The sequence below is a fragment of the Orbicella franksi genome, chromosome 9 (assembly GCF_964199315.1).
Source record: "Orbicella franksi chromosome 9, jaOrbFran1.1, whole genome shotgun sequence".
In the NCBI taxonomy this organism is placed as follows: domain Eukaryota; kingdom Metazoa; phylum Cnidaria; class Anthozoa; order Scleractinia; family Merulinidae; genus Orbicella; species Orbicella franksi.
The window spans coordinates 19,762,190-19,784,734 of NC_138153.1; the positions used below are offsets into that span (position 1 = coordinate 19,762,190).

The 22,545-nt window shown below is 38.0% G+C and overlaps 1 pseudogene; it reads left to right on the forward strand.

Moving 5' to 3' along the window:
* On the forward strand, window positions 1-1,197 carry LOC145497410 (adrenocorticotropic hormone receptor-like; annotated as a pseudogene).
* Window positions 1,198-22,545: the final 21,348 nt, after the last annotated feature.

The following is a 22,545-nucleotide window of genomic DNA, read 5'->3' on the forward strand; positions in this document are numbered from 1 at the left end:
GGAATATTCCAAGCACTTTCGCAAGATGTTTACTGACGCAAATCGTTCACTTTTAAGTGCTTTTGTAGAAATTGCACGTAAATAGTCGGTAATAGAATGTAAATATTTTAAATACAACATCTGCTCTTAATTCTTAAATACGCTGCCATAACCTCTTACAACATTTGCCAACGCAGAGAAATTCTGAAACTGCTCTGAAAAAAGTGGTCTTGGCGATGAATTCAACGCTGTCAGCCAATGCAAGCGGACAGCCAACAACCAACACACGACTCCTCGGAGATGGAATTCTTGGGTTCATCATTTTTGACCTTATGATCGGTACGATTATTACTGTCGCAAACGCTTTTCTCTTCATCACCATTTATCGCGAACCTTGCCGATGTTTGCGCACGCCATCTGTATTCCTCATCGCAAACCTTTCAGTGGCGGATTTTCTCATGGGAATTATCAGCTACCTTAGAGCCGTCTGGTGGATCTATAGCTACTGTGGGCTGGGAAGTATTTTCATCGTAAACATCTCACAATACTTACTTGGAGCTGTGTCCGTTCTTGCCGCTGGGCTGACACTCGTGGCAATGTCATACGAGCGATATATTGCAGTGATTAAACCACTGGAATATCCCCATAAAATTTCTAACAGCAGAGCGAAAATCGGTATCGCTGTAATTTGGATAAATGCCTTGATTCTGTCCGTCCTTCCAGTTTCTGGCCTACCCATTGGCACTTTTTTCACTTGTCTACTGTTACTCTCACTTCGCTATACCAGCAGTTGCTTTAACCGCAGTTTATATAAAAATCTCTAAGACGGTTGCTCTTCAAAGACAGGAACTTAAAGATGTTCGAGCAAGTCTGACAGCAGCCAACAGAAGAAAACAGTTGGAGAGAGAGAACAGAATGTTCATTGCATTTCTTTTGATCCTTTTGGTGTTTTATTTCTCATTCTTTCCTTATTTTATCAAGGTACATGTTCTTTATTTTTGTTCTTGCCGAATCTCTTTTGCATACGATGTTTACTATCTTATCGGTAACGCACTTTTGTCAGTGAGTTCTGTGCTTGATCCGTTCATGTACGCACGGAGACTACCACAGTTCAAACGTTCGTTTCGTTTGTGTCTTTTACTGTGCAGAGGCAGGAGCGTTGTAGTGCCGTGGGACGGAACAACGTCCTTTTACCAAAACCGAACCATCTGCCATTAAACGGAAAGCAATGTCCAACATTTTAACAATTTTCAGGCCTGGTGAGGGTTAAATTATTATTCGTAAATTTTCCAGTTTAGCGTGCGTGATTTGTTAGTTCTACTTTCGTTTTAAACTGTCAAAATGACCTGGCTTTGAAGCCTAAATTAAAGGCGCTGCTTTCAGTTATTTAAATGAGATCGTAAAAGCTGATTTTCAAACGTTTCAATTTGCGGTATTGATCAAGACAATTTGTGCATGATAGTAATTGTCATTTTTTGTTAGCCATAAACCTGTCACCTTCTAATACTTAGCAATAAATCTGCCAACTTCATATTTTTTGTCACCTGCCTTAAAATACGCGGTAGCCAGTCAGGACGTGATCTCTCGAATTTAGGAATGGACCGTTTCATCACTGAAGGAGAAACGGGGCGGAAAGGGGGTGTTGAACAATTACACCTGAAAAGGGACATAACAGTCGTGCATAGTGAGCCGAGCAAAAGAAACATCGGCATTTCGAAATCCATTCCTTCAGGACCTGACAGTGAAAAAAAATATTCTTCAGAAAAATTGCTTGACCTCCCCTGAAAATATGATAGTCCATCCCTCACTTAGAAGGTCTTGGCACGTGACTTGCACGTAGTCTTTATTCGTGTGATGTTCACACAGAGGTTTGTCCTTCGTTGACGCAGTCACTATTTTGTTTGTTTGTTCTTTTTTTTTCCAAAATCCTATAAACCCATAATCCGTTTAAGAAAAACAAGAATTGTAGCCAAATAGAAGTAACTGAATATCAAAAATCACAGGACAGCTAACTTACCAACCCTCTATTTGGCATAAAGTGCAGGGAGCCCGATGGAAAATAATTTGTGGCCCCGCAAAATCGATGCAAGAAAAAATTTTGTTTCTGCAGCGACGAAAGTGAACATTCCGCTGACGACAAATTTTACTCTGATTGTGGTGAACTCACCAACACAGAATTATCCCAGTTGCCAACTTACTCGAGAAGAACGGGAAAATATGTGGAGTGCTCTGTTCGTACGTCGTGACCTCCAGCCAAATATATCCCTTCCCACTTAATCCATAAGTACATACAGTTTAACTCCGCTATTTCGAACTTTGAGGGTAAAAAAATAGTTCGAAATAGCGGGAAGCTCGAATTAGCCGATAGTAAATGTCTGAAAAAGACAAGTCGAAATCCAAGAAAAATGGTTTTGAGTTCAAAATAACGGGGAATTGTAATAAACCGAGTTCGATTTAACGAGGTCCAGTGAGATCCGTAACTTACAGTACGGACTTACGGGGAGAACTCTTTTCTACGGGCAATGGAGGTCTTAGACGGATTTCATCTGATCTCTGAACTCAAGGTAAATTATGAGAAAACAATAGTGCTCTGGGTGGTTTCATCAAAAGAAAGAGACCCGATACAATGTTACAAGTCAGACATTTCCTGGCTGTACGGAGGAGTCTCCACTGTGCGTTTGGCTTACAATACACTGAAATGCAATGCTTTGCTCCAATTATGATGAGGGATTAAAAAAATAGGAAATGTTCATTTAATTGGCAAAATTAATATTACCATCATAAAAGGTCCTCTTGTTTCCTAACTGGTCTGTACTCTAACGCCGATAACAATCTCCGTCAGGACTTTACAAAAAGTTAATAAAATGCATGTTTTTCTAATTTCTCTGCGACGGTGAGGGCGATAGGATATTAAGCAACCGAAGATTACAAAGAGGGCGGCCTGGAAATGATTGATATACTTCAACCTCTTAAGTCTCATGAAATATCTTGACCCGGCCTCTTGACCCGCAAAACGATAGAGAATTGAAATTTGTTTTCGAGAACAGTCTCGGAAATCATGGAGGGGAGGCGAATTTCTTGTGTTACCTTCACAAAGACGACATCTCTATGACTGGGTTCAATAACTCTTTTGTCCAAGACGTGCTAGAAACCTGGACGGAGTTACACTTTACTGGAAAGTCGCAGGTATTACTGACGCAATTATTGGTGATCAGATTATCCGGTACAATTCCCACCTCAGTTTACAAACAAGTGGAAGTTTTTCTCCTTTAAAAATCTATCGGCTTACTCCTGACAAGCGCCTAGCAAACCTTCTCTCTGTAATCGTTTTTTCCGTTCTTGTTTTAAAATATCCATCCACCTCTTCCAGCTTTTGGTTAATTTATTACAAACTGCATAATCTTCCACAAGGTAATGTAACCATTGTAGCTTTGCTAACTTAGTAGCCTACAGTTGTTAATTAAGGGTTTCCTTCGTTGTTTTGGTTTTTGTTTTGTTTTGTATTGTTTTCTTTAATTTTTTATATACCCTTTCTGTTGTGCCTTTTTTGTACTATAACTGTGTTATGTAATATTGTTAGCATTACTATAAGTACTGAAAAGTTTAAGCAGTGTATGTAAAAAAAAAAATTAAAGACGCGAATGCAGCCATAACACTACTGGAAAAATGACCTGAAAAAATTTCAGGCTCTGAACGGGATTCGAACCCACGACCTTTACGTTACCGGTGCAATGCTCTACCAACCGAGCTATCAAAGCCGCAAGAGAGCGGTCGTGTGTGAGTTCGGCCCTATATGTTCGGTGGACTTAATACTCGGCTACAGTATATGAATTCCATTAGCAATTAAATAATGAAAGGCCCGTTCAGAGCCTGACATTTTTTCAGGTCATTTTTCCAGTAGTGTTATGGCTGCATTCGCATCTGTCATTTTTTCATTATCTAATTGCTACTGCTGGACATCTATTACAATGGAATTCATATACTTGAGCCGAGTATTATGTATGTTTAGTCTTCAGTCTAAAAGATGAAATTCAGTTATCGGGTAATATTTCTAAATCTTCCTATGTGGCTATTATGTGGGCGACCTCTGGCCACTGCACACTAATGGACCAAAACTCAGCCAATTAGATCGCAGCATTTACATGTAAATTAAAAATGTAGATTCGAACGGATGTTTTGAATGGTATTTTTTTTTAAATAAAGATCAACACGTTTTTACTAGTACACTAATGGATTTTGGGATAAAAAGACGAAAACTATGTTCTTTTTCTTAACTATAGTCTCCAGACTGCTTTTTCGTCTTTTCTTTTTGTGCACTATTGGGCTAACCACGTGATCGACTCGGGATTTGCGGCGGAAAATGACCCACGTATTCATTCTCTTTAAATAAGAAACTTTATCAGGCTTTTAAGTTAGCAAACAAGAGAATGTCAAAACCGACAAATAGATAGTTTAAAATGAAATCTAAAAGAAACGCTGCAGAGGATCTATTCTCTCGGTTTGTCCCATGAAATTTAATATACTTCTTTAAATAACGCACATGTGTATTCCAAACGTCATAGAAGCACCAATTATTTTATTAAATAAAAACAGTTAATGTTCATTGACTTTTAAATTCTGATCTGTGATAAACATTTCTTAACATTAAATAAATTCAGGCCTGCCTGAACAGCTGACAGAATCACTGTTGTTCTGATGGAAGGACAAAGGTGCAATGCTATGTTGCTGGCCCTCTCAATCACGTATCACATGCATGTCGACGAAAGCATGGGGTTTGATGCTTATCGCGTCGGCTTCCGAGTGCCATAAAATCTCTAAGCCTCCCCCCGTACGTTAGTTTTTTCGACGAATCTTTTTTTAAGATATCATATCGTTGTTTGTCTTAATAAAGAAAAAAACTTTAAGGTAATTCAATTTATTGTGGTTCAAGATATAGATATTTGGCTTTGAAAAACTGGTTTGCTCAAAGAAGACCGAAGAGAATTCAATCTTTTTCTCGTAATGGAGAAAAAAAATTAAGAGTAACTAAAAAATCTACAATATTCTTGAATTAAACTTGTTATCGACCTTTTATGCAAATTCCGAAGTATATTGATACAGTTCCCCTTAGGTTGTGTGTACAGGGAGACAAATAATTCCTTTTGCTGTTTGTTTTGGGTCCATTGAAAGTCTCACCATTCGTGGCTCATATTAATACTCACTCAGTGAGTTATTAATTACTGTTTGATTCTGTTAAAAAATCACTTTTAGTTAGGATGACTCCATCCAAGTGAGATCGTTGAGTCAAGCTGAATATTCAACCCATTGGTAAGGTTTGACCGAAGAACAGAATTTCCGTGCAACAGAAAAGAGAGTCAAGCAATCCTTCTCAGTCCTTCCTGGAATTATTTCTTGCTAACGTTATGTGGAATGTAATCTAGCTTAAGGTTACACTAGCAAGCGTCAAACCTTGCCAGGGGAAAAAGACGTTTAACTGCTATTATGTTTCAGTATTATTTCTTGCTTCATATATTTTCCTCCATGTTCACACCTCCCACTCAGGTGCTCAAATCATCTTCGATTACAAAATGTATAGGGGAACAAACAAATGTAGCCTTCAATAACACTTTGCTTTTTTACCAGGCACGGTCACAAAGAACAACCTTAAAATTGGTTTTAGCGTAAACAAGCCTGGAGTAAATTAATGGAAAAAGGCTGAATCTCTACTGTTTGTGTATTGGTACCGAAAGAGCTTATAAAAACCTTAAACTTATCATCCCTGAGCTTGAACACTCAAGTTGTCATCCTTAAATTGCCATCTAAGTCCTTAAATTGCCATCTTAGTAATGCTGTTTTTTTCGTGCTAAGAAATAACCCTTTGGTCTAAACTTTTCGTTCTTATACAGCCAAACATTTCATCAATTCGGTTTTGATCGGTATATTACAAACTGTTTCTATATACTTTATAAAATCCCCTGAGTGCCCCGTCCTCGTAAAAAGAACAGGCACAATCTATTCAGGACCTTTTAATTGGTAACTGTTGCGCTGTAACCTTACGACTATGAGGATTAGAATTAAACTGGAGCGAGAAGATTCTGACTGGTGTTCTGGTTGGTAAAGGAACTGAGCTAAATCCACCACAAACAGACAAGTTTAACACTCGATAATCAAAATCTTTTATTGCCGTTATCCACTGCTCCTCCTTCCCCCCCACCCCCGCCCCCACGAAAGCCTTGTTACCTAGCTTTTTTGCTTATAATTATTACTATTTAGTAACAGCAAAACTCCGAAATAAGAATGGAGGTGTAAAAGTAATGGCGAAGAGCGGTATGTGTTTGCTGATGCGGAATTGTCTTAATTAGCAGACGAACGTGTAAATCTAAGTTTAATTCTACTTGGAAATAATAAGTGTCCGAAGGTTACAGCAAGAAAGACGTCTATCTTTTTCTGAGAGATGCAATTGCCAGTACCTCGGGCCAGCGTGTTTCTTGTCTGAAATATGAGCTTATATATTAACTCGGCTTTTTTCCCTGACATTGTCATTAAGATCCAAAGTAGTAACTGCAGTGTTCAAGTCATTTATAAAACTGAAATTGGTTTTGTTGCGAAACTATATGCTCGTCATTTATTCTAATTATTTGTAATACTGTATGACTGTGAAAATTACTCATTGTGATTGGCTGAGAGGAAACAAACTTATCATTTATGCACGCTCGCTGGCATTGTTCTCAATCATATGATTAATGAGTAATCGTATGAAAGCTCGAGCATTTTTTTCGTACAATTTTGAGAGAATTTTCAATAATCACTTGTAATAGGTAAAGGTAAAGTCTGCGTGCGAGCCAAGTGGCCCATCAGGCCGGAGCTTATTCCGGTTTCTGTAGCATGAAGCGACTAGGAGAATTTCTACTCCCCCCTGGATGGGATGCTAGTCCATCGCAGGGTTACCCCCAGCATTAAGTTTGCCGGTACCCATTTATATACCTGGGTGGAGAGAGGCACTGTGAGAGTAAAGTGTCTTGCCCAAGAACACAACACAATGTCCCCGTCCAGGGCTCGAACACGGACCGCTCGATCCGGAGACGAGCGCACTAACCATAAGGCCACCGCGCCTCCCACAATCACTTGTAATAGAAATCCTAAATTCCACTGGCTTTCATACTGTTACTTATTCAAATTTGTGACAGGTGCATGGAAATCTCATCGGCGAAAGATTCAAGAATACTCACGATACAGGACACCAGTGAGCGTGTTAAGAGGACTACAATGGACGCGTTTTATGCACTGTTCATGACGTTCTGCTTACAATACCAAACTGGTTCATGTTGACTGCCTTAAAAGACTTTAAGCCGGAAGATAAAAACAGATCTGGATTTTTCCACGTTATGGAGGGATTCTCTCTCTTTGATCACATTTTGTCGACGCATTATGCGGAAAGCTCGCTTATTTGTGGTTCTCTCTGCTTGAGGAATAAGCTTTGTGCTTCATTCAACTTTGGGAGAAGATCTTCAAGCGATGGAAAGTTTTTTTGCGAGCTAAGTAACTCAAAAGCGAGCCAGTTTCCAATGGACTTCAAAAGACGAAGCGCCTTTGATTACTTCACTTTCTGGTAAGTCGACGACAATATTGAGTTATATAACAACCCATCGGTCCGGTCTCGGAAAGAATAAGGAGATCAGTTTGCTCCCGGGTTAGAACTCTGTATGAACGTTTCACGTAAAGTCCACAAGAAACAAGCAACCCTTGTTACTTTTGAACTAAGCAGGCGTATTCCTATAGCTAGTTTCGGGAGGTCACTGGTGTGTGAAAAAACAACTTATTAAAATATGTTTTGAATAAGAATCTTGCTAGCTATTATTCAATAATTGAGTTAAAACTGATTGAAAACTAAATTAAAAATAATTTACACACGACCAGAGTTACTTCGGAGCAAAGGACCATCAAACATAAGCATCACATATAAGCATCACACTGATATTTTTTGTACACAGCTAATCCTTCGAAGGTTTCTTTATGAAAAATCAAATATTATATAAAGTAGGTTTTTTCCAGAGGCACGATGACCTCATGGTTAGTGCGCTCCCCTCCGGATCAAGCGGTCCGTGTTGCAGTCCTGGCTCGGATCATTGTGTTGTGTTCTTGGGCAAGAGACTTAACTCTCACAGTTACTCTCTCCACCCAGGTGTATAAATGGGCACCGGCAAATTTAATGTTGGGGGGTGTTTGGGGTATCCCTGCGATTGAGTGGCATCCCATTCGTTTGATAACGACTGAAAATTTTGAAAAAATTGTGCGTTTGTTGGTTTCATGGCGTGCTAGACGGCTAAACAGTTTTGTGCCTTTTTATTTCCTTCGTGAAAAGAAAGATCGCAAATAACGCTGATATGTTGTTAGAGAAATGTTTCGCTGGAAAGATAAAGAATTACTTTTATGAATTATACAGATATTCCTCTGTCGATTCGAACCTTTTCTCGTATAACAGAACATATGTGAAGACGGCTCGGTGTGTCAGTTACGCAGCTCCGCTATATCACGAAGTGTCCGCTGTCCCCTGGAGATCGCCGTCTTGCCCTATATTGACGACTATTGTAACGTTAGTAAGTAACGTAATTGACCTTTTCAATGATATATCAGTAATACTCCAAAGGTTGCTTGGGGGATTAAAAGGAAATACATCAAGAGTTTGATCTTCAAGAAATGAGCCGCACACACCGAATAATACAGGTTGCCGTGAAAACGTCAAGTTACGAGTACAATGATGTGTCATATTAAATAGCTCATCGCGCAGAATACTTAAATGTAGAGTGCGCGCGAAATTTAATTATTAATTAGGCTGCCGATGGCTAAACAACAGAGAAAATGACCAGAAAATGGCCGACTACGCATACTTGTTTAGAGTTTACGTGCTTCATACTTGTGTTTCGTAGTGGTTATCATATGGCTTTTGTAGATGAGACATTGATGGAATAAAGGAGACATTTTTTGAAATGTTACGAAAAGTGGATTTAGTCGTTTTCTTTTCCTGAATTTGGTCCATTTGAGGGAAAATATTATATGAGGAAATATTTGGAGGAAGAATTTTACTCCTTCAAAGTGCCCTTCTTAACGGTTATCATACGGCTTTGAATGTATGTTGTTAAAGGAAGCTTTATGCCAAGTTTTAACGGAAAATAATGTTTCGAAGTGGTCGTTCTGCCAACTTTCGAACACTCGTAACGATCCTTCAGCCTTCGTTCGCCTCGGAGACTAGAAGAACAATAGAGCGAAACTCTTTTGAATTTCCCGGCAGAATATTAATATATGCCAAGCTCCGCCTCCACAAACAATAGGACACACGCCGACGCTATAAGGCATTGAAATTGAGAGGTGATAAAATGTATCACTTAACCATCATATTTAAAGTAACGCTTTGCGCGAGTTGCAATAAACGAATTTGCAGCATGTCATCTGTGCAAGAAATGCAGCGGGTTGACCGGGAGCTCTTTTTAGAGCTCATTGAATCCCCGGTCAATCCCGCTTTCTTGCACATGTCCACTCCACTGAAAGGCTACGACCCAATGTTCTATCTTCAAATAAACAGCGGACATCATCGCCAGCCGTCCGAACACTTCTTATGTTGATGAAATTACATCACTTTACATGTAATTTCATCAACATAAGAAGTGTTCGGACGGCTCCCATGTGTTTTCAGTTAAAGGATAATTCTTCCACTGAATAAAATACTCTGCTTTGCCCCCTTGATTTCGTTGAGAGACTATGCGCTCAACTTCATAAATACCCATAACAACGGGCTTTTGCTTGGGTCGGTACTTATAACTGAGGCCACGATCATAAACGTCATCAAATAGTGATGCGTAAAAGCCGAGCTGTCTCGTACGCTTTGACATGTTACTCCAAAGAGGATTCTAATAACTGGATACTCGAACCTGGGCCTTTTAAATGTTTTGATCAATTAAAACGGTTCCAATTTTGAATAATTATCTCACACATGCAGTGGACAACAATGCTCACTCAGGCGTAAGACGCGCTGCGTGCCTTTGCTTTTTTGTTCGGCTCTGGATTTCAAACAGAAATGTCATTTATTTTCCCCTTCATCTTTCGAATAGATAAAGACCTGTGTTGTCTTTTAAGTCCTCGATCAACGACAGACTACGTAAACCGATCGAGTAAAAGACTACGTCTGATGAACTGCTTTGACCGGTCGAGTAAAAGAGGACAACGATAAAGTAGAAGAAAGTTTTATGCGCACCGTTCTTTCAATTTGGCAACGCTTTGGAAGAAGAATTTTTTTGTGGGAGAACTTTTGGCTCCCGCGCTCAAACCATTTCGAGTGTGACATGTCAACAAAAAAAGTGAGAATGTCGCTGCACACGACTTTGTTGACAAAAGTCTTTGTGAAGAGCGCAGGCCGCCTTTAAATTAGAGCGCATTTGTTAGCTTATTACACCTTGGGATTTACTTCACACATCAGACCGTTTGATTGACAGCCGCCGATTCATTGACGAGAGCAGTCGGAATTCCGACAGCTAATATTTGTAATTATTATTCCGCGCATTGAAAAAATGAGCACTGCAAGCATATGTCGCGAAAGACAATAGAATTCTGCGCGATGTTCCAGATGATTTTTAGGTCAGGTTGTAACGTTTGGCAGCTTTTTCCTTATATATGTTATAAATGATTATAAATGGTTAAAGCCAGCTCGGGCACTTTGCATCCCCGCTCCCAGGTTTAAATGTTGCGAGTAGGTGTCAAAAAGAGCTGAACAATTTACGGGAAATCAATACGGAAAATTCGGCGTACAGTGTTTTCTGTCAATCCAGAAAAATTGGCATTTCATAGTTTAGTGAAACGTCTTAATCTCAGCTTTCCGAGTGCGTCCATAACTCCGTCAACACACAGCTAAATTAAGTAGCAATCAATGTTTTTATTCCTTGACGAGAATCAAAGCTGTATTATTTCCCGACTGTTTACTTACTGAAACTCCATTCCACTTTCTTTTTCTTTTTTTTTCTTTCTTAGATACAAGTCTCATTTTACTGTCAAAGGGTGGAAGGAGTATTACAAATATTACTCACGCTTCTTTTAACCCAGCATATTCGTTTAACTTTTCTGAGACTGTCAGAATACGTGAGATTCTGAACTCTGGCAACGTTTGAAAAGCGGCCTGGAGTAAAGGATTTCAACGCTGCAGATGAGTGTTGGTGGTGTCATTTAGTCTAGCAAGTTGCGACAGCTGATTTAGCATTCTATTTCATTTTGTCATTTCTGTGTGGAACGTCAAATAGACATCTTTCTTGGGTTCAGCAACTTGTTGGGTCTCAGAGCCAAAGAAATAAGTATAACGATTTTATTACAAGAGAGGACAGTCACTTTCGTCCGTGTAATACTGAATGTTAGCTACCTCGCTGCTACACTACCTAATATGGAAGATCAAGAAAAAAACAAATAAATAAAATTAAGATAAAACAAATAAGAGTATACTCCGACACCATCATCTCTTTGGTGTTTCCCAGGAAGTATTCAAGAAGGTGGAAAGGGGTTTGTAATTTCCATTTTTTAATTGAGGAAGGGTTAATATTGTTTCTCTTTTTTGGGCACTGACGGGTGTTTTGGGCCATTTACGATTTTGCTCAAAATAATTTTATCGATTCGATTAATTTTTTCCCATCACGTCTCCTAATTCACTCGGAAAAATAAACATTTTTAACATGAAACCTCTTTTCCCTTAATACATTTAGGCTTTGAGTATGGGGATTTTTTGCCTGGAGGAAAGGAAGGTGCTTAATGAAGGTTAGGGTTTAGGGTTGGGGTCATATACTCGGTCATTCAATTTGGCCATTTCTTGACGTTTAATTCTTTAAGTTTCACATAGAATTGTGAAAGACTTAATAAGTAAACAGTAAATAGAGAAAGGAAAAACATCTTGGAACATTTTTCAAAAGAGTTAGAAGTTTTGCTGTTATAATCAATCAAAACTGTAGTAAGCCACCTTAAAGCATCATCATCATAACAATAGACATGGCTTCTCATTGGCTGATTGCCAATTTGCTTACGGTAACATCACACAGGTCTGTAGGAACAAAATTTCAATGAGAGGGCTCAAGGACTGACAGCATATGCTGATGGGCAGTTAGGGTGCGGTGGCATCTCCATTTGGTACATTTGGAACACTTTTATGACGTACGATTTGTTGCTATTTTCCAGCCTTTTTTAACTCGTTTTTCTTGAACATGACTGCCTTGTGGTATAAAACTTAACTTCGTGTGGACAATTTACGAGTCAACTTTGATGCGTCAGTTACATGTGTCCGAAAATCGAGAAGTTGCCTGTCTATAAAATTCCAAATTATTTCGAAACCTTGGCTGGATTCAGAAATGATTTGCTTTCACACCGGACTGGTCCTAGCGCTACAGAGGGAAATTATTTTTCAAGTACATTTGCGATCCTACGTATTTGCATATGGAATCTATACGGTATGTTCTCCGATATTGTGCCTAGTGCCGTCGGTATATACTTATTCGGCAAAACGAAAAAAGTTAACAGAGTTCAAAATTCAAGTAAAACGCCATTTTGGTTTTCTTACAGAGATTTGGAGAAACCTTGGCTGGTAACACGGGGAAAGAACACGACGAAACCAGGAATGTATTCTCCTTCGTCGAATATAACAATAAATAGCTAAATTAATAAATTGGTCAGTGGCACATCCCACGGAGAGGCTCTTTGCCCACTGTTTCCAGATTGAATTGGAATTTAGAAGGTTGGATAGATTATCGAGAGGACCGGAGTAAAACCTTCAGAACAAAGATGAGAACTAACAACAATCTCAACTCACTTAGGACGTCGATGTTCGGGCCAGATTGGTGGGAGGCGATATATATTTCGAAAACAACAAAAATCGTCCTATATTAACATAAAAAGTCTCTTTTCTTTCGTTACCTTCATCTGTCTCGAGTATATCCTTCAAGTTCAAAACATTACCATCACGATAAATTTCTGCACGACATTGAATGAAAGACAATTTGAACTCATAGATGAAAATTACTTGTATGTATATTTGATATCCTGCTGATTTATCAGCCTAACAGTCAAGTGACACCGTCAAAAAATATTACCAGCGCAATTAAAATTCTCCAAAGTATATCCTCGCTATTTAGAGTTCTTTCCACTAATCGGACAAGAGGGCATCCATCTTTAGTGTAGTCTTTGTTACCAGATTCTGTTACGCCATATAAGGTTAAGGCAATAAGAAGAAATCAAGTAAAATGCGCTAAATATACTAGCACATCTTCCTAAGGAAATTATAAGCAAAGATTTTAACCTTTTATTCTACTACATCTCCAGTTACTCCGCGGGACTTATTCCCCAGCAATACAAGCGCCAATACACACGAACCGCTCGTTACAATCGTGTGGAAACCATTCTTCACCGATCGCAGCGATCTTTACGATAACAATCGATGAAACAGACTTTAGTTCAATCTCGTTGATCGTAAGCAGTAAGTAGTCATATGGAAAGTGGTAGCTAGTGGCAAAGAGCGCTGAACTGGTAGTGATCGCAATCATCCAAACGCTAGTGGTGCTCACTGTATGGAAGTCTGATGCCAGCTGTCCAAACGGGTTTTTCAAATATATTGGATGGAGATCAAAAGCTATAAATTGCTGGGGGAAAACTGAACAAGTTTTATTGTTGAATAATATAGAAAGAACAAATAAATCATTTAACCATTGTTAACATTAAGTCCGCCTAGTTTACCCTTCATGTCAAGGGAACTGTAGATATTTTTAATAAAGCAAAACCGCGACCATGTGTTCATTTAAACTACTAAAGATAAAAATAGCTTTTCCGCCAACATAAGGAGAACTGGTAATAATATCGGAACCTTTTAAAACGACGTCTTTCAAAACAATTAACAAAGTGATTAACAACTCAAAACCTGAATGACCAAAGTACACAGTTAAATGTTTTCCTTTACGACGTCAGTATTGATACAATTGTTTCACACAAGATAACATATCTAACTTTAAAATCGGCCACAACTTCCTAGGTGGCCGGTAAAACTGTGTTTTTAAAACATGGTCTTGCAAGATAACTTAAAATTTGTCGTGGCTAATTTTCATGTAGCACTGACTAAACTGCCGATCTCAATTAGCAGTAAAAAAGACATCTACCAAAACAATTACGAGTAGGTATTTTCAACAAGCTTTTCAGCCTTTTTTATTTCTCATAGCAGCTCCCGTTATTTTTAATTACTTTGAGGGAGTTTTCAGTTTGAAATGAGTTACAAGTGTTGTCGGAGAAGCAAATATCATAAACCTGGAAAATTGAATAAGGGGCAGCAATTTTATTTACCCGTAAAGTTCGCTATCGCGTATTCAAAGAGCAATGTTTTGAATAACGTAGCATAAATTGGATTATTTAATCCAATTCGCCCTCGCTCACTAGGCCAATCCTCTCACTGCTGCTCCAAATATCACCAATGGCTTTAACATCTTCACCAGTTTCAGTGTCTTTTGTTCTGTGACAAGTAAAGATGAAGTTATTTAGCGGCGAAAAGACAGCTCTTTTTCACCAGCCGAGTGTCCCCCGAATCAACTAAGCTATGCGTTTGACAGTTTGCACCTGAAAACAGGTGATTCAAATGTGTTTTAAATATCGTTGGTTTTGTTTGAGAATTTTCGCAATGTCACTGAGAAACCCCAAAAATTGAAACGAGAGTCTCGCGATTTTTCAGGTGAGCAATCCCACTCATATTCCATAGATGTTATTGACTTATCATTATCTGGTATTTCTAAGCTTTGTTATCGCCAAATTTCATTACACAATAAGGTTCATTTATCGACATAGAAACTTCTCTAATGACCAATGTCACCGATACCTAGAATATAATAAAACTGTGAACAACTTTTGCGTATCAGTATATGTAGTTTTACTTTTAGAATTTCACTATGCCACCCAACAAAAACATATTTTGCGCACATCTGCCCCGCACAAATGTAGACCACGCTTTTTAAGGAGCGTTGCGTGTGTTCAATAAAATTAAAGTCAAGGAAAAAACGTGTCAGGAGAAAATAAATTTTAGTGATATCAAATAAGAAGTAATCAATCATTTCCTTGAAATCCCCTTAATACTGCGAGGGTTCATCTTTCGGCAAAGGAAATTAGAAAGAAATATTTTGATCCTCTATTTCACTACAGCTCTTTACTTCTCCAGTTACTCTGGAATAATTCTCTTGTAGAGTGAGCACAAATACACAAAATCTTGGTGCATTCAGACTGAAAAATGACTCAAATGTACTGTCTCAAAACAAGAATTATTACATACGTCAAGTTTATCCTGTATGTCAAGGGAACTGTAGATATTTTATTTTTAATAGAACAGTAACATGTGCTCGTAACTCGTCAAGATTAAGGTAAGCGCTCAAATTATTCAGTGCAAGTAAGCGTCGGAAACGTTTCGAAAATTACTCCTTTCAAAACAGTTATTGAGAATATGATTAACAATTTAAAACCTGTTATGACCAAAGTACAGGGTTAGTAATACTAAAAGTGAAATGTTCTGTTTACGTCGTTACTAACAGTATAATTTTTTCCAAAAGGTACTGCATGTTACCATGCCGGTAAGGTATGTTTTAAAACAGCAGTCATTAATAAGTTATCACTTTAAATTTATCTTGAGCATTTACACGTAGCACTGACTAAACTATCTCTCTCAATTATCAATAAAAAAAGACGCTGTAGTCAAAGAAATTACTAAGAGCATTTTCAACTTTATCAACATTCAGAGTTTTCGCGCGCGCTTTTGCTGATGCAATTCAGCGCACGCACAATGATCGCAAAAAACAAACATGCCGTCAATAGAGCGATCATTTTATTTACTCAATACCCGCACTATCTGTGCTATTTTTCTCTATAATTGAACGCAGTGTATTGATGGCTTTAGTCTTTATCACAAATATATGTTAGAAAAGGTGAAGATGGAAAAAACTCAGCAATTCTCACCTTTTTCTTTGTTACCGAAAGAACCCAGTTAAATGCAGCGCATGCGTAGTAAGTCAAAAAATTGCGATTGAATGAAAATTTGCACTCTTGGAAATACGCCTATTTCTCGAGAACGACTCATTAGAATTTCACGAAATTTGGCACGAAAATACTTTAGGAAATAAGTAAGTCGAGTATTGAAAATAATTGAACTTTAACAAAGGAAACTCTAGATATTCCAGTAAACCTTCAACAAGGGATAATTAAAGATCTCTCTGTTAAATTATTAGCAAAATGGTGTTAACTTGTGAGAATCGTTAGAAGCTTGTTGCATGCAAATTATAAAGAAAATCTAATGACTAGATTTTCTACAAATAAACAAAACCGATTTTAAAGGCCTGTTTATTTTTTATTCGTGTTGCCATGGCAACGGGACATACGTCAGCTTAACCATCAAAAAACCAAACTTTGTGTTGTTAACTTGCTTGCTGCCATTTTTGGCGACCGAGAGATCAAGGGTTTTAGAGAAAAAGGTGAATGAAACACAGGTATCAAAACCTGTGTTCAGCCGCCTTAAAACAGCAGTTATTAACAAGTTATCACTTTAAATTTATCTTGAGCATTTGCACGTAGCACTGACTAAACTATCTCTCTCAATTATCAATAAAAAAGACGCTGTAGTCAAAGAAAATACGAAGAGTATTTTCAACTTTATCAACATTCAGAGATTTCCTGACGCTTTATTTCCGTAGGAACGCCCGTAACATTCAATAACTTTGAAGGAATTCATTTTCTTAAATCAGTTTAAAATGAGCTAAACATTTTGTCAAAGAAGCAACCATCACAAACTTGACAAACTAAACAAGGACATCGGTTTCATTTACCGGTAAGATTTGTCAACGTATTTAAAAAAAACAGTGATTTTAATAATGACGAGTAATTTCTTTGAGATCGATTTTGTAATAAAAGCTAATGATAGGTGCGAGTAAAAAATATATAAAATTAGCATAAATATGTTTCTAACAGTAAAAATACTTTAAAATGTCACGAACGGTAGAATGCAATAAAATATGTAAGATAAGTCATAAAAATATTTACAAAGTTAAAAAGGGGATCAAATACTAGTATTAAACTTCTTTTGTTTAATTCGAAGTCAAAGGACTTTGGAAATGGCTTTTGTTCCTGATAATCTAATTTTTCTTTCACTGCGCGGAACGAACGCGAAATTAACTATAGCGGCAAGGGATCAACCTGCCAAGGCAGTTAAGTTTCCGTGGAATGTTGTTTCTTTTTTCTTTTTTTTTTTTTTTTATTGCAATAACATTGCAATAGATACGAAAAAAAATGCCTACTCTACTTACGATGTTAACATAACTTACAGTTTAACAATACTAACAAACCTTACCATACTAACATTATTTACAATTTGTTAGTATCTTACATTACTTTCATGTAGGGGGTTAGCTACAATAGGAGGCTTTCCCACATATTGATTTGTGACTTAGATTTATGTCTCTCAATCTTAATTTTGTTTGTCAAAATCGCTAAGAAGGCATCGAAATAAAACGCTTCTTTCTTTCTTGGGGCAGTATATATTAATATTTGGCTATAATCAAGCAGAGGTTTGAGCCAAGATGACGAGCGAAGTTGTCTGTCACGCCATATATTATTTCATTTTTATCGAGAGTGATCCTACCTCTGTTTTTGGAGTTCCACCAATTAGTACAGAGAGACCAAAAAAGCCGAGCTTCGGAACAGGTAACAAAAAGATGGGTGACATTTATCATGTTCCTTGATTGAATCTCTAAAAAGTGTCGAATTTGTGGGTAGAACGTGATGAATTATTTTGTATTGGAAAATGGCGAATCTAGTGTCTTTGGTAACATTAAACGGAAGGCTATAAATGAGTTGTATTTTATGTTCTTTTAGACTGGCTTCTTTCATCCTTCTTTCGGCTGTAGCGGTAACGAATTTACTCTTAACAATGAACTTAGTTGCTGATCTGCAAGAGAGTTTATCTAAAGATATCTTATCCTTCTCAGAACGTTTTTCTTGTTTTACTCCGCCACGTTGCAGCGGAGAGCAACAAGTGGTGGAGATTCGTTAAGTCTGATAATTCAGCAAAATATTAATTTTATTAGATGCTGCCTTCCGTTTCTTTTTTTAAGCCTAATCTGTTTCGACATCTCTCTTTTTCTCCGAGATTAAAAGCTATAAGATATTGCTGGGATAGTCTTCGTATTTTAACCAGTGTCAGTTATAATTTCCTCCAGGTTGATAGCCTTCCCTATATAGAGGAGGAAAGTTTGTTTGCTTCTGGCAACAGGGGATAAAATACTGGACTTACTTTACGACTGACAAGTCCATTCTCTTGGTTCTCTCTCTGTGCTTTTTTACATCTAGCTACACTAAACCGCCGCCTGGTTAGCTCAGTCGTTAGAGCGCCAGTCTGCTGTGTGGGAGGTCGAGGGTTCGAGTCCCAGACCGGACCAACACTCAAGGTCTTAAAATAATTGAGGAGAATGTGCTGCCTTTTGTAATCACATCTACAAATGGTTAGACGTTCAAGTCTTCTAGGAAAAGTAGGGCACGTAGTTCCCGGTGATGTGGTCTGACCTTGTCTCACGGGTTGGTGCTTGCACCTTTCCCCCCTTGGACAGAATTGCCCGAAGAAAAATCGCTATGGCTATGCTATGACTATGACTAAAGAAAGGTCTTCAGCAGCCAAGCTCATGATCAAATAAATATTTAATTTCTAAAAATGTGTCGACAAAGAATTGCCCGTGTCTATATCATAGAAATCATAGTTAAACTGAGAGTAGTGTTTATGGATAACTGGTTTAGGATAGAATATTTTTGAGACGAAACACAGAAACCAGTTTCACTGTTTAGCCCGTCTCACTTTTCTCTCAAATGTTTATTCAACTTGCCTGAAAAAACCAAGGACATATTGCGTGCTTTCGGTAAAATCCTAATAACAAAAAAACATATCAACCAAAAAGGGCCGCCGCAAATTAAAAACAAAATGAACACGGAATCGAGCGGTACTTTTCAGCCCAATAAAACCGCTCGAAACCAATAAGATGAAAGTAGTCTCCAGTAAAAAAGAATAATGGTATTTCAGATTCTTTTCAACGAGTTTTTTAAGAGTTATTAAGAAGGTTGTTAACAATACAGATATTGATAAGTGACTCATAATTGCTAGTAAAAAATATTGTCCATACGTTTGTGGCGCAAGAAACGTTCTAAAACAAAGATATAAAAATCAAAACAATCACAAAGAGGTATTATTTATTACTTATTATTTTCTTGATGTTTCTAAACATTGCCACATCATCCAACATGTTATCTAGGAATTCGGCCTTGAACAACAGTTCTCGCGATTTTCAGTTACTCCGAATTCTAACGATTTTTCCCTACGTTTAAATTCGCTCCAAGAGAGATTTGTTTTAAAATGGCGTTTCTTTATAAAATCTCCGTACTCAGGACTCTTACGCAAGACTGAACAAAAACACGTTAATTCCTTAGGTTTGGCTGGGAGCTAATCCAAGTCATCCAAATATGGGTGTTACAACTCACTCCAGCTGTATCAAGAGGAATGTATTTATATGGGGGAACAAATTGAGTGATATATATCGTTGCAAGAAAAAGGGTGACCTGCATATGGAAATAAAAAAAACTTCTTATCCGTTGGTCAAGTTGTCTTACTAACATAACTGGAATTCCACCATGAACAACTGGTAAATCAAAATGAATCGGTCTTTCATCTAAAGTTTTTGCAATCTATTCGATCCCGTTTGAATCTTTGTTACATTTGGCACGTGATTATGGCTTACAGAACAAAGTTTTCCTGTCAAGTAAAATTGTATAAAATAAGTATTGAAATAGGGACGCGGGGATGAAATAATATTTAATCTGTTTAGAGACGAAACTCAAAATATGCACTAGGCCTGGGGGAGATTTGAAACTAAAAACATTCCCCGCTGAGGAAAATTAGAAAATAAAAGTACACCGCCATGATTTTGTAGTCAATGTAACCGTGAAAATGTAGGAATGCTTTTCACGAGTATATTGTTCATATTCCAAAAGGCAACCGTCTCTCAGAAACGCATAAATTATGCGGCCTATGGGGAATAAATAAGAGCGTGTCTTGCAGTCTTCGTCAGTACTTGATGAGAGTATTTGATATCACGCCTTGATCCACCGTTGCAAGTTCCAAGTTCCAAGTTCCAAGCAAAGGTAGGACATCAGAACGTGCTTCAGTAATTTGAGTTGAAAGAAGCTAATGCGCCGAATAAGCTTTGTTTTAAGCTAAAACTTAACAACGTTTTATATTTGTTTTTTTCTCCTAATTCGCGTTTTTCTGTTGCAGTAACGATAGTTATGGACACCAAAGTTGCCTGCCTGTTGTTGACCATTTTGGGGGCCCTTACCGTGTAGGGTACTGTCTCTGGAAAAAAGAGGATGAACTTGCACGCCAGGCGGTGGGGCGGCAATGAACGAGGTGAGTGTTCCTCTGTTCCATTGATGACAACCATACGTTGCTAGAATTTTTTAAAAACTGATTGTGGCCATGTCAATTAAAATGAATTGCAGTTGTTAAGTGGTGTTTGAAGCATTACGCATTGATGGTTTACAAACGAATGATCGTTGTCTCTTGTTTGTTTGTTTATTTGTTTGCTTACAGAATGCATGAATAATGGCGATGAGCAATACTACACCAGGGGGCAGTGCCCACAGCGCTTTCGTGAATGCTTTGATTACTACTGTGGTTCTCCTAATCTTGGATGCTGCTGCTGGGATGAATGGTAACGATTCCTAGCTGGAAATCATTTATTTTATACGTTAATATGTTCATTCTTCTTTCCTCCGATTTTTAAACCGACCGACCAGCTCACTTTTACGAGAGAAGGACGATGGGCGACGAGACATTTTAAGGGGATGGCCTACAGTAGGGCAAGGGTTACAAGAAGACTGCTGAAGACTAGTTCGACTACTAAGCTCCTCGCAAGCAAATCTCCGGGGGACTCCCATATAAAAAGGACAGGGGTGGAGGACAGAAATTGTGAAAAAAAGAAAAAACCCTAAGAGGTACCAAGATCCTGTTTTGTGGGCGTGACTAGAAATTCCCCCCTCTTCCCGCCAAGACGTACCAACTCTAAACAACACAAAATCTCTGGTCATATTTATTTCGGCTCAATGCCCTAAAAAGTATCGCAAAAGCTCCCGCTGTGGACCTTTTGAGGCTGAACACCCTAAGAGCTACCAAAAACAGCTTTTTATATGGGAATTTCTCTCCTCCTCGACCCACTGCACTGCACTTGCCGACATGTGTTACACAAGCCGATTTTTAACGCAACAATTGTTAAATCGATGTCGTGTAGTATGTCGCACAGGGCGACTTTTATCGCAACATTTCGTTGCGGGAACATAAAAACTCTTTTTCCTTGGCCATCGTAGCTTTAGAAGAAACAAAACACAAACCGCGGTGATAAACATGGAACCAAAACGCATGTTAAACAAAGTTAATTTCCTTGACGTTTCGTATGTACAACATACATCTTCAGAAATGACCGTTAACTAGATTACAATCGAAATTTAAACGCGAAGAAAAAGAAAAAGACTGGTATGTAATAATATGTAACACGACTAATAGTTAATAACAAACAGATGAGTCTGCGGGAGAGAAAAGAAAAAAAAAATACCCTAATAATAATAACAATACAAAATGCTAGTAAAGAAAAAGTTTTTCACTGCCAACGTTTTCATTCAAGGCTGGCTTTAAATCACGAATTAACAATGTTTCCTTAATTTTACAATGTATATCTGACCTACCAGTTGCTAAGACATCAAAATTGTCCCATTTAATATTATGACCTGTGGAAGTAACGTGATCCGCAATGGCTGAGGTGTGACCGCTTTTAGCAAGGGCCTTAAAATGTTCGGTTTTTCTATCGTGTAGTCGACGTTTTGTTTTTCCTATATAAAAATCATTACGGTCCCAGCAGCTTGCCTTGTAAACCACCTTAGACATCTGAGAACGGCTGAACCTGTCCTAGTACGGGAAAAAAGATTTAATTCGGCGGGTGTTTCGGAAAATTATTTTAACGTTAAAACAACCATAAAACTTATAGATACAAGATTTAAGTTGCTGGGTAATTACTTTACTTTGGAACCCTAAAAATGGTAAAACAATGAAGATTTCTCTCTTGTTACATATTATTAGATACAAGTCTTTTTCTTTTTCTTCGCGTTTAAATTTCGATTGTAATCTAGTTGCGGAACATGTTGCAGGTTTTTGAGAGCGGTTCAAATATCTGCAATATTGTTGTCCGAATTTTGCATGTTGCGTTAAAAATTGTCTCGTGTATCATACCGTTGCCGACCTTTGCCGCAACAAAGTTGCCACAAAAGTTGTCTCGTGTAACATGGATTAAAAAAAGGCGTTAAAAATCGGCTCGTCTAACATCACCTTTGTCAGGGGGAAAATATAGCAATGATGTTAAAAAATAGGACTTCTACTTTGTTGGAGCATTGTTTGGCTAAAATTTGTTAAACATCTTTTATGTTCGGAACTTAAGGTGGCTGAACACAGTTTTTCATACCTGT